The sequence below is a fragment of the Emydura macquarii genome, unplaced genomic scaffold, assembly GCF_026122565.2.
Source record: "Emydura macquarii macquarii isolate MOO-44397 ecotype Brisbane River unplaced genomic scaffold, CSIRO-AGI_Emac_v2 contig_374, whole genome shotgun sequence".
In the NCBI taxonomy this organism is placed as follows: domain Eukaryota; kingdom Metazoa; phylum Chordata; order Testudines; family Chelidae; genus Emydura; species Emydura macquarii.
In genome coordinates this window covers 221227-241547 of record NW_027130511.1, presented here as the reverse complement: position 1 = coordinate 241547, position 20321 = coordinate 221227, and positions in this window count along the sequence as shown.

Here is a 20321-nt window from a genome sequence, read left to right as displayed (position 1 = left end):
GAACTGCTCTCTGTAAAATGCTAATATGTCTTATCCTGCATATGTAGGACCTCCCAAGATGGCCCTTGCAAATGTTACAAATTCCAAGGAAACATCAAAGAACAACAGAGCAGAGTAAGAGTTACATGGAACTTAGCAAGAGAATGAGTCTGTAACCAACAAAATCCAGAAATGTTAAGTTCAAAGAGACTAGGCCGCAGTCCAGAAGGCCAATAGAGAATGTGTTCAGAAGTATTGGCAAGACCTGTGCAAGAAGATTCAGACCTGCTTTGAAAGAGGGTACCTTTGTGATATCTATGATGGAATCAAAGAAGCACTTGGTCCAGTCTTTAAAAGGACTGCAAACCTGAAAGTGAAAAATGGTAACCTCCTGACTGACAGGCAAGAACAACTTGACCGATGGACTGACCATTACAAAGAACTCTACTCAGAGGATGCCATTATCTGTGATACTGCCTTAGCTGCCATTCCCCAGCTTCCAGCGACACAGGAACTGGACCACATGCCAGCTGTCAAAGGTGTACAGAAAGCTATCAAAAAGATTGTGCCTGGGAAAGTACCAAGCAGTGATCAGATACCTCCGGAGCTCCTAAAGGCAGGAGGGAAAACTTGCGAGCAACATCCGTGCACTTCCCTGCGCCTGTTGGGAAGAAAGCCACATACTCCACGATCTGAAAGATAATAATTACTTCATAAAAAATTGAGGGGACAGAGCAGACGGCAACAACTACTGAAGGACATCTCTGCTCAGCGTGGTCAGCAAGGTACTTGCAAGGGTCCTGCTGAGATGACTCCAAGTCCATGCTGAGAGAGTTTATTCTGAGAGCCAGTGTGGGTTGAGAGCTGGACACTCCATGGCTGACATATCCTTCACAACACACTTGTTGCAAGAAAAGAGCCGTGAAATACAGGCACCTCTCTATGGAGCATTTGTTGACCTACAAAAGTCCTTTGACAAGGTTAGCAGGAATGGCATATACAAGATCCCATTGAAAATTGGCTGTCCACAAAACGTGCTCTCCATATTTAAGGAGTACCATGAGGGAATAAAGACAACTATCCAGTAGGGAAATAAAACATTTTCTGAATTTAGCATTAATACTTTCATGAAGCCAGGCTGCATCTTAATGCCTATCAGCTTTAGCATCTTTTCTTTATTCTTCTTAAGTAGGCTTTTGGAAACAATCAATCTGGCATACTACTTGAATCAAGGATGGAGGGCAGCGTGTTTAACATCAGGTGATTTCAGAGAAAAAGGCATGTCACCCAGGTCAAGATTCAGGATCTGCTCTTTGCAGATGATACTGCATTCGTCTCTAATTCACCTGATGATTTGTAGATCATGATGAATAAGTTCTCTAATAAGTGTACCAAGTTCAGCATATCAATATTAAGAAAACAGTAGTTATGTCACAGGCACTAACATTCTACCTAAAGTCTACCTCAGTAATGAAGCTCTGGAGAACTTTGACTCTCTTGGCTCACCTTTAACTGGCTCACTTAGCCTTGATAAAGAACTTGATGTGAGAATTGGCAAAGCCTCTGTCATCTTTGGCAAACTTATCTTACTTGTCTGGAACAACAAGCTGCTAAACCTGAATAAAAGGTCTCCTTTACAGCTGTGAAAGCTGAGTCACGTACTCCAAGCAGGAGCAGAGACTGAACAGCTTCCACCTTTCCTTGTCTCAGTAAAAACTTTGGACTCACTTGGGACCAACGGATCACTAACAACAAGATCCTTCGGAGAACCGGCCTACAGTTTGTGCAGACTATGCTGGATGCTCATAGGCTTTGCTGGCTGGGACACATGGAGTGCATGCCTCAAAATCATCTGGCAAATGTTGCACTCTATGAACTATTTGCAACTTGGAGGAAGGCCAAAGCTCCGATACAGCAACAAGGTCAAGCAGGGTCTCAAGAAATTCAGCAATCTCACTGACAGCTGGGTGAGCCCTGCCTGTAACTGCTCAGTCTGGAGAGGTTGGTTCAAGGCTGGTACAGTCATCACGAAAAGTCATCAGACAGCCCAGGCTGAGGCCTGTAGGTAAGCCAGGAATCAGAGCGTGCTCCAACCTCCATCTAGCGAGTAGACCTGTAGACACCGTGGGAAGGTCTGCCGCTCGTGCATTGGGCTCTTCTCCCACACTACTGCCAAGCACCATTGACTGACTGACTTCATCGAGTTTCTTTTAATCTGTGAAGATCTTGGGCGGCCATACCAGGACCTCCCAAAACAGTGCATGCAAATGTTACAAATTCTAAAAGAACATCAAGGAACACCAGACACAATAGGAGTTGCATGGAATTTAACTGAAGGATTTGCCTCTAGCACCAAACAGGCTTCTGAAAACTAAGAGTGGAATTTTCAAAAGTGCCTGAGGAAGTTAGGGGCTCCACACAATGGACTTTCAATAGAAGGGGGTCATCTCCGTCCCTTAGCTGCCTTTAAAAATTCCACCATAGGTTAGCGAAATTAAGTAAATTAATTTAACTGAAATGTGTGTATGTGGGGGAAGAGAGGGGTCTTTGTTCTTTTTCTACACTAAATGAATCAAGTAATTTTTTTTAAAATGGTTTTCAAAACGGATTTCCATTTTGTGACGCTTTGGCTGACTCTGAGTCCAAAAGACTTCTGCCCTTTGCAATAGCCCCTGCACAGCTTGGAGAGCTGCTTTCTGTAAGGAGAAAACCAGTCCCAGACGGATTGGAGATGAGAAAATAATCCTGCAGCATTTTCTACTCCCAAGCTTGAATATGGAAAGCGAGATGGACATTTTCTCAAACAACTGCCGCTGTCTCAGTGCACAATCCTTAAGATGAATGTGCCCAAGCATTTCAAAGGTGGGGGGAAGATTTGTGTAAGAGCTGAAGTTGCAAGTATTTTGAACAAAATGCTACTTCTTATTCCTCCTGGATTGCACACACACACACTGAACTCAGTGGGTCAGATTGTGATCTAAATGCAACAATGTACATTTGGAAATACTCAATTTACTTCTCTGGGGTAGTTCTGGTTTTACACCAGTTTAATTGAGATCAGAATCAGGCCCACTGAGAAAGGGCTCCCGCAGCCGTGCTCTTTATCGAATTTAAGATGATCAAGAACTTGCTTATAAAAATCCTAAATTTGGGGCAATATAACCTATTGCTACCCCTTTTTAATTTACTGAAACCCTGAACCTTCTGATGACTCCAGTTTTGTTTTTTCTGATCGATTTTTTCTTCCTCTGCAGCAGGACAAAGTTGTTACACCTTTTATTTGCATTTTGAACCTGTTCAGCACAGAAATCACAATTCTCATAGTACAGGGGGATTTTTCTGGATGGGAGCTTCATCCCATTCCTATGTTATGATGTCAACTTCTGGTTGTGCTGGAGGAGAGGAGAAATCATCACCACTCCTTAATCAGCTGGGGAAGAAGGGGTCATTGCTGAGCAAAATATAACCAGACAAGGCATTTCCTCTACCAGATTTGGGTAAGGGACTTCCACACTGCTCCTAAACCTTCTGTCCCAAGGACTGACTGACTAAACAAGGAACTTAACTTGGATCTTGCAGTCCAATGCACCAACTCACCTGGCTATTTTTATTCTAGATTTTTACTTTATGCTGTAATTTAGATTTTTCCTGAGTTTATAATTTATATCTGGTGCATGAAACAAAGGTAGAATTTCTCCCCACAGAATTGTTTGAGAAAATAAAATAGAGGAAATTGCTTTATATGAGTGCATTTGGGACTTATGTTTTAGAATCACTGGGGGCTATATATTCTGAGCTATTGATTGTGATTTTTAGCATTAATGTCTATGTGCTGTTAATGCTGGATGCTGGACTGCTTCATTAAATTCTCTAAGGCTTGTTTTACTACATCACCAGTGCTGTAACATTTCACTCCTGATTTGGTAATCCCCTTTGAATCTAGCACTGACTAGTATTTTTTCTCATCTATGCCTTTTTCAGAGCATATATAGGTTTATCTTAAGCTTATGGCTTCTTTATTTTTTTTCTCTTTATTGTATGCTAACAATTGCAACATGTGGCAATGAATGCAGTTTCACTATAAATGGAATTTTAGCAGGCCAGGAAAAAAAAAATGTAATTCTAAAGGTTGGTATGTGTTTTAAAGCTACCAATAATTCTAATGAAATAATGGAGCTTCAGAAGGTAGTTCATATTGTATAAGATTAAGGATCCTATTTAAAGGCTCTTTTATATTATGAAGGTCAGACCACTTAAAGAAGCAAACAATAGGCAGAGGTAGGCAACATATTAGTTCCCAGACAAGGATGTTCATTGAAAAATTGAATTAATTATTGAATCTTTTCTGTGTGTCATTACAGTCAACTCTTTATTTCCCAAGTGTCAAATAATCTCTACTCTTGGTTATCCCAAAGATCAGAGCTGTCCCTTGGGTTTTACTTCAGTACCTCAGTCGTTTGGATTCAGACATAAAAACTTCAGTACATAAATTTTTATGCACTGAATTCCTGGAGCATAGCTGTTCCTGCCTCCAGACAATGATTGGGGAAGTTAGTTAGCCAGCAGGCCACACATTTAACAGCTCCCCCTGGCTATTTGAACTCTCATTACCTGAAGTTTTCTAGTCAGCCCACCCAGGAGCCCTTCAGATAACCCTGTCTACTCTGCATTTTTCCCCTTATTTGTGAACCACTGGAGCATCATTATATGAATGTCATGGAAGTGGAGGGAAGGGAGTGAATCACTTTACAATAAGTCTGCAACGGAGATAATCAAAAGAGTGAAGTGTCTGTGAGTCTAAGGAGGCTTACCTAGCCATGGCCATGGGCTGGAGCCAGAGATAGATTATATTTCCAAGTGTACCACACTCTAAATCCTATGTTTCCTGCTCTTATAAAAGACACAAAAGGCTCCAAGAGCTATTGTCTGAAATTACAGCTAGCTACTCTTTTTTTAGATATTGAACTCTTCTTTTAACCCACTTAAAGATATTTTAGAAGATCTAAGATGTTATGCTTTGTAATCCCTCTTTTTAAAGAAAAACAAAAAACAGGAAATATTTTCTGTTGAATAAATCCTCCTTTGCCTGTTCTTCCCTTACATTTCCTGTCAGTGACTGTCCGACCTTACTCGCTAGCTAATTAAATCCAGCCTGCTATTTTCTTTTCTTTCTTGGAATTAATTATTGTATCAAAGCTTCAAGGGATTTTTTCTTTGCCTGATTTGACCTGTTTGCATCTTTTTCAAATGAACTTTGCAAGACAGCCATCCTAAAATCACTTAGTTTCTGCAAAAAATGCCCTATCACCTTCAAGAAAGCACAAGAGCACTTTTTGTAGAAGAATTTTTCTCCAATTTTACCCTTTTTGGTTAAGGTCTTTCCAAGGGAAATATCTGAGTTTGAGCAATCCCAGCTCTCAGGAGTTATTGTTATAAGATGTTTTGCTAGGAATGCTAGTTGCTTGCTCATGGGAAAGCTGTGTGAAATTTCTGACTGAATTTTTTTCAGTGAAAAATGTAGATTAGGTCAATGGAAATATGTAAATTTTGGTGACTTATTTCTATTGAAAACTATCCCAGCCCACCCCACCCCCAAAATGGAAAAAGTCAAAATGTTTAGTTTTTTAATATTTTCTAAATGAAATGTTTCAATTTAAAATTATTTTTCATTTTGAAAATACCTTTAATTTTATTTATTTTTTAATTAAAAAGGAGTAAAAAGCTTGAAATCGATACAAAACATTTTGTTTTGGGTCAAACAAAACTTTTGGTTCGACCCAACCATTTTTTTTTTTAACTTTTCAATTCCCTAAAAATTCTAAAATTATTCAATTTTGGGTTGTCCCAAAAGGTTTTTTTGGTAACTGTTCACAAACTGAAATATCCATTATTAACACAATAAATGTTAGATGGAACAATATTCTGTTGAAAAATGCAGTTCAATTGAATCAACACGTTTCAAAGAAACATCACTGTCATCAAAAATGTTGATGGAAAGTGATGAAGCAAATTGTTTTGAGTTTCTCATTTCATTTTGTTAATGCCAAAACATTTCATTGAATAAAGTAAAAATGTTTTGTTTGACTTCATCACTTTGTTTCATTTTTAAATGTATACTATATTGTAATATTTTATTAATATATTATATTTCCATATAACATTTAATGGTATATGTAGTATTTAATATTTCATATTATGTTTTGATATTATCAAATTAAACATTTTTTCTTTATCAAAATTAATAGTTCAACATTAATATAAGATTGTTCCATATTTATGAACAGAATTTTTTCAGAATTTTTTTTCTTAGAGAAATTTAAAGTTTTTAATTTTTTTCATTCTGATTCGGAATGAAAATAGATTTCAAAATATCAGACCGTCTTCTGGAATGGAAATTCTTTTTTCTGACCAGCTCTGATTTTATATAAATTTGTGAGACTCTTCAGTTGTTTCTCAGCTTGTTTCTCTTATGTTTAAAGAGAAATGGATGAGCAAGTTTAGGTATAGAAGTAGGTCCAGTCCTTTACTCAGAACTTGAATAAATCTTTTAAAATGCTAATTTAACTCTTTTCCCCATTATTTTTCATTTTTACATATCTTTGACCCTCCACATCCGACCTGGGCCCGAAGCAGAAGTGTAATAACACATAAGATATTCACAGTATTTCCCAATCAAAAGCATGAAGAACTGGAAATCTGTTGTGCTAAAGTCTGTTCTCTGGAGCTCTTCAGATCAATTTTGCAGATCTCAGAGGTTAGATAACTCCATTTAAGCTCCGAGGTCATTAGCTTCTCTGAAATCTCTCTTTTTATTGTTGTTATTGTTGTTGAAGTTTGCCCTTTGCTATTTTGATGCTGAACATATATCTTGGAATCTTTGAACCCATCTTCAAATCTGCTGTCTCCTTCCACTGACACATTAAATTATGGCAAAAAGTCCAAGAACACCAGTATGTGAGGGATAATTCCTACTAGCTGAAAAAAGGGAGACATATGATTTTCATTCTGATTTGACCTTGTCATGCCTTTTTTTATATCCACTCATCACTTGCTTATTATGTCCAAAGTAGGCTTGAGTGTATATAAGAGTTTACTTGTTTGCCAAATTTGGCACTGGTATTCTAGGTAGATTAAGAATCTGAGCTGGAGGCAATTCTTTTTACTTCTCATCCCCAGATGGAGTTATAAGGTTATGGGACAATGCTTTTACCTCAGCTCAGAGCAAATAGACAGGGGACCAAAATCATGACCTTGATCTTCATCTTATTTATTGTTTTATTTTTGTGTAGAAGAAATTATAGTCTGCCCAAAGTCAGTAGCCAAAGGAGTGTGACAGGGTTCCCTTTCAGGTGATATGCTTTTTATCATCTGTTTGCTTTCCTTGAGATCTGTTTTGAGTACTTTAAGGTGAAGGTGTCACTTTCTACATCTAACTATATCCAGCTCTGTTTTGCTCTATCCACTGATTTAGGTAGAGCCACCTTTGCCTTTTCATCATGCTTAAGTGGACTGTGAATTTCACAGGATTTCTTAAAAAATAAATGCTAATTAAAATGGTTGCAACAATGATGCTGAAAATTGGGAGAGACTTCCCTAATATATTACAATCTGTATTTGACCTTTTCATTATTTTGGTGGTAATGATGTTTCTTCCCAAACAATCTAGGATGTGGAGACATTTCTGGATTCAATTTTATCATGTGAGACTCAGAAGTAAATGCTGTGAATCCTTTTTTGGTTATTTGTAATGATATCTTACTGCTCATTCACCATTTCCATTAAGTCCTTTATTTCACTGAAAAGAAACCTGTTTCTGAACTGTCCATGTTTCCTTCCCTGACCCACCTTCCTTCAAAACTCAGCAGGGATATAGTGCGTCTTTATTTTCAGAGGGAGGTCCTACTGCCTCTTAGCCTGTAATAAACGTCATTTTCCACAGCATATTAACGCTTGTTCTATATGGAGTCAACTGCACACAGTACTGAGTCCTCCTGTAAAGTGCTAACCTCCCTCAATTCCTGCTGCCCTCATTAGGAGCTGAGGGCAATGAGCAACTTGCAGGGATGTTCAGCATTTTGCGCGATCAAGTCCGATGTGTTTGTTATTCTTCGCAGGTGAAATTTACCCCTGTGAAGAGGAGCAGCACAAGCCCTTTTCATTAGATTAGCCCTCAAAGTAGGGCTTAAGTGTGATTTAATGTTGAAATTGTGCTGACCCTCTAAGTGGGGTGAATATCACCCTGTGTGAACTTGTTCTGCTCGAGTTCCCTACTTACTTGTAGATTCCTCTTCCAAAATGTTTGAATTCATCACCATTGTAAATAGTGCATCAGTCCCTTTGATGACTTTGAAAACTTCAAGTAGGTCACCTCAATATTGTCTTTTATACAGTAAGAATAAGACCAATGCTAACAGAAAATTTAAAGTTTGGTTAAATTTAACATCTTTATCATCTTAGATTCTTGTGCTCCATTGTTATTTTTTTTTTCTATCTCCATCATTCATATCATCCAAAGTATGCAGACATACATCATTTTTCTAAATATGATCCATCAATACCAGGAAATAGTACATGTTAACACCCACAGTGTATTAGTTGCTGTCTTCACATGTAGTCCCTGCCCTAATGATCTTACATACACCTTTGACTTTCTCTTCTGTCCTCTAATGACAAAAAAGGAATTGTTAAAACTCTCATGACCTGATTTATTCACACTTATACAAAAGTAAATCAGAAATAATTCAGCTAAAGTCAGTAAAATTAGTGTGAAAGTTTTGAGAGGAGTATAAAACACTTAGTATTAATAATCTCTTCTGCTGTTAGTAACATGTAAGCATTTTTAAAATATTATTTTACAATATCTCTACAACGTTGCTAAAGAAATTATGTATAAATAAAATTCTTTTGTATATGTTGCAATATATCATTTAACTGTAAACTCTTTTTTTCTGGGAATCATTTTTTCTTCTGTAAAACATCAGGCACATCTGGGCTTCTTAATTTTCTAAATAGTAAATATTAAACTATGTATAATATATTAGAGGCATATAGTAGATTTTGGTTGCTGAAGGATAGAGATCAGCAGGGAGAAATAGTGGAATAGTACATAAGACAAACAGGAAGATGATGTTACATTGGGACTTCATACTACTTCTTGCAGGCAGTTAATGTTGCTATATGGGACCATAAATAGATGTTAAGGAATACCCCCCAAGAAAGATGGTTGATGTATTAATTCAGAATACAGAAAAGGAGCTAGTCAAGGGTATAGTCATGGATATAAATTACATTAAAAGAGGAGCTACAATTGCAAGAACAAGTGCTTAAACGAAATAAACAATGAAAGAACATTAAATGAGAGAAATCACGAATGTGGTTAAATATATATTAGACTCTAATGTGATATGATGATCACTAAGCCTCCTAACAATGACTTATAGTAGATGTGCGACAAGATAAGGAAGTTACAAAGAAATAGTGGAATCTTCATAATTGGCGTATTCCAGTAGAAGTAGGAATGTGGCAATTATCAAAGGCTCCTAGGAATACATTGTTCTGTTAGATATTCCCTTTTATTTCATGAATAGCTTTGGGGAATAAAAGCATTATAACAAAACATTTGAAGAACAATGTTAAGGCCCAGTAAAATTGACTTCTTTAGTGGTAAGAACAGAGTTTGGAAGTGTGCAAAAACTGCAGAGTAAGAGTGCTTATGCTAGCAAAAACAGCTTACACTTGTTAACCACTATAAGTAGTTTTGCAGGCAGCAACGTGTGTGCCCTTTAATTAAGTCAGGTGTGCCATTAATCCACTGATTAGAGTCACTGAAACATATCCTGAATCTGTTCCTTGGCAGTTAATTATTAAAGGAGACCAGAGGTGGCATTTATCAAGGTGCAAATTAAATGAATTCAATGCTATTCAACAATCATTTTTTGGCATATCTGGTTTGTTAAGAAATATGTACACATTGTACAAAGCAGAAATTCTCTAAAAAGAAGTTACCTGGCAGGTGAAAAGGGTGTTTCAGAACTACCAAGACTTAAAAATATCTCCAAAGGTGACAAAAGAAATATGCACAGAAGAAAAATCAAAACTCATTTTTCCAAACGCACCACTGACAACTCAAATCCTGACCTAATTCTATTGTTAAAGGAACCAAGAACACACAAGAAATAAGAGGCTAGCCAATCTTAAATCTGTCATTATGAAGATCTTTAGAAATGTGGAGATACTTAATTCAGGAACAGGCAACATGGAATCGGAAAGAGGAAAAGCCAGCCTAAATAGCATCAATTCTATATGTATGTAGTGTAGACATCAAGGATAAAGGTGCAAACACTATGCTGAAATTTTCAGACTCAAGTGAGAACACCTTTCAGTGCTGAAGCATTACACATGGAATGTGACTAACTACAGGACTGGTGAGGAGTTGACTTCCAGTTTGACTACCATTTGAAAGCAGAAGTCTTCCACTGATGCATTTTGGCCTTCAAAGATTAGCTGCTAGGGCGTTGTCTGGACTCTAATGTCACACAGATACAGCTTTTGTATTGTTTATGTACATGGCCTGAAATACCTAAGTTAATACATACCAAAAGCAGTTCAGCAAAGATAAAAGTAGAATAATGAGTCTGGAAGTAAGGAATAAAATGAGTAGCTGCTAAATGGAAAAGTGCTGCAGCATAATGACCAGGAAATAGATTTAAGAAATATTGTCCCTCCAATGTCTCTGAAACGTTCAGCCAAAATTGCAGTTATTCTGAGGAAAATAAACAGGAGAGAAGGGAGTATTTCTAGAGTAATAGACAGCAATACAGATGCAGAATGAGATATTGAACTACATAGAAGGATTAGTTCCTATCCTAGAACACATAAAATTACAAAACTGGTGACTTCCCATTAAATAGGATATAATTACTGGTGATAGGGTGCAACATATATCACTGGGAATACAGCTGATTTCAGGGAGTAATAATGTTGGGCTAATAGGAAGGTAAAAAAAAACTTGGGGCCAGAGTCTGCTCTTAGTTGTGCTCATGGCTTCTTTTGAAAGCAGTGATTTCACATGCACCTGAGGCTTATGCGACTCTAATAAATTTTGTTTTCAGTTGTGATCAAAGTTGTGCAGTTAGAAACTTCAGATAGAGAAGAAACCGTGAAATATAGGTGGCCATTTTCTTCACTTTAGGAAAAATAGAAAGGCTAAATAGGTTTTGCCTTGCAGACGATGAACGCACCTTATGAAATGACATGCCAGCAAATGATCATTGAGCTCAAAAAGATACATATACATATAGATGAGTTTCTCAAAGGAAAAAATAAAAGAGACATAGGCTAGTAAATATATGGAAATAAAGATAGCAAGAAGTAGGTGTCATGGTAGGTTTTAATTGCTCCTTAACTTCTTCCTAGATTTAAGTTTTCGACTTAAGCCTGAATTTGTCACTATGCTGAATGGTGAAGATTCTGCACTGGTGTACATAGTGCATAAAGAGATATGTGGTAGCTATGTAGCCAGACTCTAGTGTTTAAACAACAGAGGTACTGCAGATAACGGTGTAAGTCATTCAGAATCCTTCCCATGGCTATGCATGGTGTACTCAAATCTGATGCACCCCAGTGAGCCTAGTTGCTAGTACTGGATGCATATTTGGGAAAGTGGGCATGGTCATGAATGAAGAATGGTCATCTCTTAGCAAAACCAAACATGCATTCTATATCATGGACCAAAATATACTCTGTATATCCACATCAGTAGAAAATGACTTTATTACAGTTCCACAGAAGAAATAAGTCACTGAGGCAAGTGCCATACTATCTGTGACTAGAATTAGTGTTTTACGTGCTCTCTTTCAGTTGGATGCCTTCCACTCATGCATACTGCCTTGCACTGGCCCCAGTTCAGAGCAGGTATTTAATTCCATGCTTAACTTGAAGTAGATGAGTGACTTCATTGGGAATACTCACATTTCAAGTTAGGCATGTGCTTCTGTAACTAGCTGAATTGGGGACTTTGTCAGTGAATGAAGAATTGGACATACACCCTCCTCCTTTTAATTAGGTGAACTAGACATTCAGTTCAGCATAGTTCCCCCTACCTGTATACACACGCACACAGAGCTTTGAGTGTGACCATGTAATGCTGTAAATGCTACAATTACCTAGCTTTATTTGATTTAATCATTCTGCTGCTCTGCTGCACTGTAGATTTTGCCAGTCGTAAAAGTAAAAGAAATAAAGTAAAGAAATAAAAGTGTGTGTCTGTATTTGTGTGTATGTAGAATGATTGCTAGAAACAAAGTTATTAAACTAAAAAAAAGGATTAACTGTTCCAAAGAAATGTTCATCCATGCAATACATTTTTGACCTGTTCAGAAATTCAGTACATTATTTTAATTTAATATTAACCTTCTCTACTAAAACTAGTTGATCCACCACAGGAATTAACTTTATTATAAAATATCACTAGAGCTTTGGCAGGATGAGTTTTTGCACTTATTGTGTCATTCAGTATCAAAATCTTAATGCTCAATTGTGCTTTACACACACATTTTCATGGATAAGTGGGCAAGTAATTTCTAATCCTAGGCTAGTGGATTTTCAGGGTGGTTTTGTAAGGCAGTTATAAGAGCATGAAATGTATTATGTCAGAAAAAAAGTGAATGGGGGGGGAGGGTTGTATATACAGTGTGTCATGTCACAGCATAGCAGGAATGGTTTCTCACTCAGGGTTTGGTCCTGTTCCCATTGAAGATAATGGCAAAACTCCCAATGATTTAAATGGTGCAGGATTGAGCTCTAAGTGAGACTTCTAGTGAATTCTACTTTCTGGGAATCTGATTGCCAGAAATATGTAGAAAAACTGGAGGGAATTCAGAAAAGGGCAACAAGAATAGTGTTAGGAGCTGAAGTCAACAAGAATTTCAAGGGGAAATTTAAAGGAACTAAGGACCAGATCCTCAAATGGTATAAATATATGTAGCACAAATGGAGTCAACAAAGCCAGACTATATCAGCTGAGGATCCAGTCCTAAAAGTGTATTGCTTGGGGAAATGACAATTCATGGGGAAACATATGTATACAAAAATTTGAATGCTGTAAATCTCGATGCGGAAGAGTTGTTTAACATGCTTTAAGGGAGAATAATTTGCCATATTGAGATGAAATATGAACAAAAGGAAAATTTGGAATGAATATCTAGGAAAATGTCCTAATATCCTCCCACAGGGAGTGGTAGAGTGCAATACCTTAAAACATTTACAACTGGACTAGACAAGTGCAGCACTGAGTCAGTGCCATATGGCAACCCCATTAGAATGAGTCAGGGAGCCAAGGGGCTGTCAAAAATGCTTGAAAGGGACCTTTTTGAGTCACCTTCCTTTGCATGTTATTCTTACCTCATTTTAATGGGATCTCAGGAATCCAATCTTTGTAATCATTTTATAGTACAAAAGGATAAGCAGAAGACTTTTACTTTTAAATAATGAAAGCATTAGCATATGTGAATCTGTAGCAGTTACTGTGATTATGTTTTTGACAAGTCTTTCTTAAGAAGTTATATTTGTATAATAGAGAGAATGAGTAAGAACTGGAATTACCATGCACATTTAGGGGTGGTGGATCCTACAGTCCTTAATAGCCAAAACTCCCATTGACTTCAGGGGAAGTTTTGGCTCAGAAAGACCAATGGGATTGGGACATAAAACATATGGGATTGGGCTTTTAAATTCCCCAAAATTATATTTAATTTATAAGCCTTTGTTTTTCAAAAGTATTCACATTCTTTTGTCATCATTTTCCAACAGTTTACCATCATGACTGAGATACTAGTTTTCCCTTATAGTTGCAAAGAAATAAATGGGGTGTGTGGCAAATCTTGGTCTTCTATTGGTGGCCTCTGCAAAATAGTAATAATAATTTAACTGGATATTTTTTATTATTTTTCATGCCCCATTTTATACATGTCCCTCTTTCTTGTATAAGTTAGGAAGGTCTCTGAGGGTTCATGAGAATTTGGCTATTGAAGGAACGTACATTTTACTTAATGTAGAAAGAGATGGCTAGTTGGCCATGTCCTCAAGGTAGCTCCACTGAAACCAATAGACCCATACTGATTTACACCAGCAGAGAATCTGGCTCAGTATCTCTTTAATTGAAATGGCATGACAATCTGTGATTGAATGGCTGAACAGACAGCCTACTACTTTTCAGTATTTCTGATGGTCCTCTGGTTAGGGAAATAAGAATTGTTTGAAAGATAAATGTAAACTATAAAGTTAATGCAACTTAATTAGGGTCCATATGAATTAATGAGAGTTACAATTAAAAATGCACAATCCTAGTTATTCTCTTTAGATGCTGTGCTTATGTAGAATTCTAGAATCAAATAGGGAGTATCTTGTAGACTACCAGCTTGTAAAAATCCATTTAGGGACAAAAAGAAGAGCCAGAATGAGCCAGAAATGGAACAGAAATTTAAATGTAATTTGAACTTAAATGTCTCTAGTGAGAAATGTTCTAATAAAAATATGTAAAAAAGCTTTTATTTTCTTTTAAATTGTCACAAAAGATTCCTTCCTTTCACAGTTATCTCAAATGGATTTTTTTTTGTATCATTCTTTTTTCATACTCAGCTTCGCTAAAATTACATGACAGGCAGAGAATAGATTTCCTCCTTCTGAACTACTTAAATTTTTAATTAGTAAAACTGCCTAAAATAGTTTTTTTGAGTCTTTAAATATCTTAGTTATTAGGGATTGTTTAACAAAATGTCCATTCATCTCTGTTAATTCATCTTAAGTATACGATTAATAAAACAATTCATCTAGTTCAGTGGTTTTCAGCCTATGGTCCGCAGATCTCTAGGGGTCTGCAGACTATGTCTAAGGGGTCTGCAAAAGATGGTTGTTATCACAGAACAGTGGTTTTCAACCTATGGTTTATGGATCCCTGGGGATCTGCTGACTACTTCTAAGATTTCCCAAGGGGTCTGAACGTCCATTCGACATTTTTTAGAGGTCCACAAATGAAAAAAGTTTGAAAATCACTGATCTAGTTGAATTTTTCTCCATGCATATGTTCATGAATCAGATATATTTAATTCTGATATCTGTTGTAATGGAAGAATCAGGTTGAAATCCAGTCAGAATATCTTTTTTTTTTTTTTTTTTTTTGGAAAATTCAATCTGTGTAAATACTGGATCTTGTTTATGGAAAGCAACAAGTGTAAGAAGCAACTGAAGTAATTTGTGGAGAGAATAATACTTTCCACTTACATAGCGATTTCCATCCAAGGACCTCAAGGTGTTCTACACCATGTTAACCAATTAAGCTTCCTGGCACTTCAGTCAAGTATTGTTAAGCCTAATTTTACCATTAGGGAAACTGAGGCACACATACATTGTGACTTGTCCAAGATCACATAGAAATGTGTGAAATATAATCCAGATCTGCCCTTTCTGGGTTTTCCTGGACCTAGTCTCTTTTGTGAGCTTCCTTCTTCTGTTTGGGTGGATTTTTCAAATAACAGGAAATATCCAGGGGTTTTGCAGAGCAGAAAGAGCCCCAATTGGTCTGCTTCCTGATTGGTCCCTCCCCTGAATCCATAGCTGATTGGTCCATTTCCCTTTAAGCCACAGCTGTTGGATCCTGCCCACCCAGGCCCCAGCTCCAAGACCTGAGGAGGGAATCCCCCAGGGAGATGCTGACTGGTGGCTGTTGCTGCATCCTGGGCTTCCGCCATCCACCCTGCCACCGTGACTGGGAGCGACACTGCTCCCCAACTCCATGAGTACCCCTGCCAAAGGTACCTCCTCCAGCACTGCAAACTATATCCCCCCATCATCCTCTTCCCCCCCCCCCACCCCCTCGAGGTCCTCCCCTCCTCCAATACTGTCTTCTTCTTGGGAACCTGAAATATTGTAACCCTACTTTCAATCCTTTGGTTTAACCATAAGACCATATTTTACCTCCTTCCCCAGAACTGCAAACCTTATGGTGGACTTAGTATCTAAAATAATAATTATACTAAAAGTAGTGCAACACAAAATTTCCTTAAGAGCCTCCTTCATATGGGAGTCCTCATGGTAATCTTAAGAATTGTTGCCAGATGAATATATACAAATATTGTAACAAGATATTATCTGGTCTTACATATTTGGAAAATGGACTCCCAAGCAAAACATTTCTTTGTCTCATCAAAATACTGAGGAGAAAAGCTTTTTGGTGAGCCTAAAGTGGTAAAATAACCAGAAAACCCATATGTCTGCTGAAAGAGCCTGCAAAACTCACAAAAAATACAGAGATCTGGGAAGTAGTTCCTCATCTCTTGCAAATCAGAACAAGAGTGAAAGCCCATCAGAGGGATTTCTTGATATGTATTTTAATGAGAAGTCTTTATATTTTGCAAGTGGTAAGGGACCACAGTCTCTGTCTTGGATTTGAAAACTCTCAATAAACACCGTAAGAAATGTAAATGCAGAATGGGAAACACTCAAATCTGTTTTCACAGTAATTTCTTCCAAGGACATCCTGCTATAGATCTCACGGAAATTTACCCGTCAGATTTGTTTTCTATCAGACATAAATACAAAGGTTTCTATTCATCTTTCCATCTCTCCATATGTGTTCTCAAAATACCAGTTATATTTACAGTTGCCCAGAAGATATCTTCCTTTTAAGAATAGATTCACTGCTGCTGAACTCAGGCACAGACTGAATAATTACTTTAATCATGTGACAACAGTTCTTGCACTGACAATATGCAGAGGTTGTACATGTAATTATTCATTGCAAAAGCAGTTGAGTTTGCCTCAGTAACTTCCTTGCTACATAGAAGCTGCCCCAAATATTTCTGAAGTTCCAGAAAGTATAGTTAATTTTTCTCTTTCCATTTTCATGCACATCTGGTTAAGCACAATATTAGAAGTTATCAAGTATTCCTAAAACAAATTAAAAAATAAAGAATTGGAATCAGTCTTCCAAGAAAGCTTTTTTCCCTGTAAAGCTGCCAAACTACTTTGGCAGAGCAGAGACATTCAAATTAACATTTGAACTTTTGGGCTTTACGCTGAACCTCTGAACTGTGTGAGCTTTCTTCCCTCTCTAATATAACATTTAGTTTTTATAATGAAATATTTCAACAGCTGTGCTGTAAAAATTGGGGGTGTGAGGAGGAGAAGATAAGGAATTTAACTAGAAGTGGATGAGACAAGATAAACTCTGTAATCCTACATCAATTCTCAAGATCTGAATAGGCCCCTTTATCTCACGCAGAATCCCCTAAACCACAAACAGCAATTGTTTTTCAGCATTAAAGTTTCAGACATATCTGACAATAGGAGGACTTGCTGTGGTTTTTGTTTTAATATCTTCAGTAGAATGGTGCCATTTAGTTCAGTTTTTAATGCAGTCTTAAATTGCTATTTTATTACCCTTGCTGACATTCTGGGGGTATTAATTAGCAAATCACATTAAATTAAAAAAAAAAAAAACTAGTTAAATAATGCCAGCCGAGACCACAAATTTGAATCAGCTTCTTACCTTCAATAACCAAGGACATGTTTATCTAACATTTTTGTTTGCATCCTTTATTCCCCCTTTAAACCAATCAATTCATGTTGTAAATAACTGCAGATTCTCTCATGTTGCAAGTTGATTTGTCTATGGGGACTGATCTTGAGTCTTCTTCTTCCTTATGCCACTTTTCCTGGTGAGTATCATGGCAGCAGCATGGAGAATAGGGAGGACCAGACATCCCTTTTTTCTGCAACAGGTGTTCCTAGACCAGCCGGGAGATATAATCCCTCTAGCAGGTCCTGGCTTGGCCTTTGGGTCTCTTCCCAGAGGACTGTACCCGGTATAGTTCCAAAGGAAGCCTACCAGGGAGCATCCTTATCAGATGCACAAACAACCTCAGCTGGCTCCTCTCAATCTGGAGGAGTAGCCGAACCCCTCACCCTATCTCAGAAAGTCAGCCCAGCTATCCTGCAGAGATACCTAATTTCTGCTGCTTGTACCCACGATCTTGTCCTTTTGGTCATTACCCAAAGTTCATGACCATAGGTGAGTATAGGGATGTAGAGTGACCTGTAAACAGAGAGCTTCTTCTGAACTCAGCTCCTGCCTCACCACCACGGATTGGTACAGTACCCACATCACTGCCATTGGTCAAACCCCGCTCCCGCTTACCATCAGTTGTGAACAAGACCGCTAGATACTTAAACTCTTTCACTGAGGGCAGCTGTTCCCCTTCACTTGGAGTGAACCATCCACTTTCTTCTAGGATTTGGAGGTGCTAATTCTCGTCCCAGCTGCTTCACACTCAGCAGCGAAGCATTTGAGTGTCTGTTGAAGATCGCAGTCTGAAGAAGCAAGAACGACAACATCCTCTGCAAACAGCAGAGATTCCACCTCCGAGTCTCCCTACCAGATACACGCCCCAATTTGTCTGTGCCTTGATATCCTATCCATGAAGATGACAAACAGGAGTTGGGACAGGACACATCTTCGCAGAGTTCAACACCCACCTTGAATGAACTCGATTTAATGTCAAGAATGCAAACACAATTCTCACTCTGGAAATACAGGAATGAAAACTTTTTATTTGCTTATGTTGTAGGTGTGAGTAAGACATAGAGAAAGAACTTTTAAAATATTTTACCCCTATTCCAGAAAGAAATGGTTTTGTTAGACCAGCTTCATATTGACTTCCTATTAAACACTCCACTAGCTGATTTACAAACCCCAAGCTCAGTAGAATCATAGAAGATTAGGGTTAGAGGGGACCTCAGGAGGTCATCTAGTCCAACCCCCTGCTCAAAGCAGGACCAACCCTAACTAAATCATCCCAGCCAGGGCTTTGTCAAGGGCTTAAAACCTCTAAGGATGGATATTCCACCATCTCCCTAGGTAACCCATTCCAGTGCTTCACCACCCACTTAGTGAAAAAGTTATTCCTAATATCCAACTTAGATCTCCCCCACTTCAGCTTGAGACCATTCTCGTAGTCCTGTCATCTACTACCACTGAGAACAGCCTAGTTCCATCCTCCCTGGAACATCCTTTGAGGTAGTTAAAGGCTGCTATCAAATCCCCCCTCATTCTTCTGTTCTGCACACTAAACATGCCTAGTTACCTCAGCCTCTCCTCATAAGTCATGTGTTCCAGCCCCCTAATCATTTTTGTTGCCCTCCGCTGGACTCTTTCCAATTGTCCACGTCCTTTCTGTAGTGGGGGTACAAAACTGGACATAGTACTCCAAATGAGGCCTCACCAGTGCTGAATAAAGGGGAATAATCACTTCCCTTGATCCCTTGGCAATGCTCCTACTAATGCAACCCAATATGCCATTAGCCTTCTTGGCAATAATGTCACACTGTTGCCTCATGTCCATATATAGACATAATAGAAAGTACTGTATATTTATTTCTGACAACATTTTAATAATCATTTTAATAATGACACAAACAATATTGCAATACAGGATGGGTCTTTCACATTTACTCAGCACTGGTTTAACTCTTCTCCCATTGAAGTCAATGGTAAAACTTCATTGACTTCAATAGGAGCAGAGCTTTTGAAAATCGCAACCACAACAGGCAAAGCCAGGCCTCAATCTTGCAATGAGCACCACACAGCTGGAGCCCAAAGTCAATGGACTTTCATACTGGTGAGGGCACCAGCCATGTGGAATTATAGGATGAAAACCTTATTTTGTATGGCATGTCTTCTACAATGACCTAGATCCCAAAATGCTTCACAAAGTTAAATACGGTTACAAACTTAAAGTCAAAGAAAAAATAGAGAAAGAAAGACATGAAAAGGCATCAGGGAAGGTGAAAAGATGTTTTCAGATACAAATTGGAAAGATTTGGGGAGACCATGTTGTGCAGAGATACTGTATGTTTTCTCCTGATGGCTAATAGGGCAGCAAGAAAGAGGAGTATAAGTATTAGATGAGGGAATGAAGCAAGGAGAGGAGTAGAGAAACAGCGATCTTGAGAAGAGCTATCCAATCCACCTGCTCCCAGGAAATAGTTTATTCACTGAAAAATTCAGTTTCAGATTAACTGAAACTATTAATGGTTTTGTTTTGATTTGACTTTTTTTTTTTTCCTGGCATTTTTGACAAAAAGCAAAGGAAAGGAGGTCTAGATTCCCAAAAAGGCTGGAGAGAAGATGCTGCTGCCTTTTTTATAAGCTATATCCCACTGGTTAGGGCACTTACCTAAATGTGGGAAGCTGAAGTTCCTCCATCAGTGAGAATTGAACCCCATTCTCTCATCTCCCACATGAGGGCCCTAACCACTAGACTAAAGTTTATGAGTGATAGAGTGCT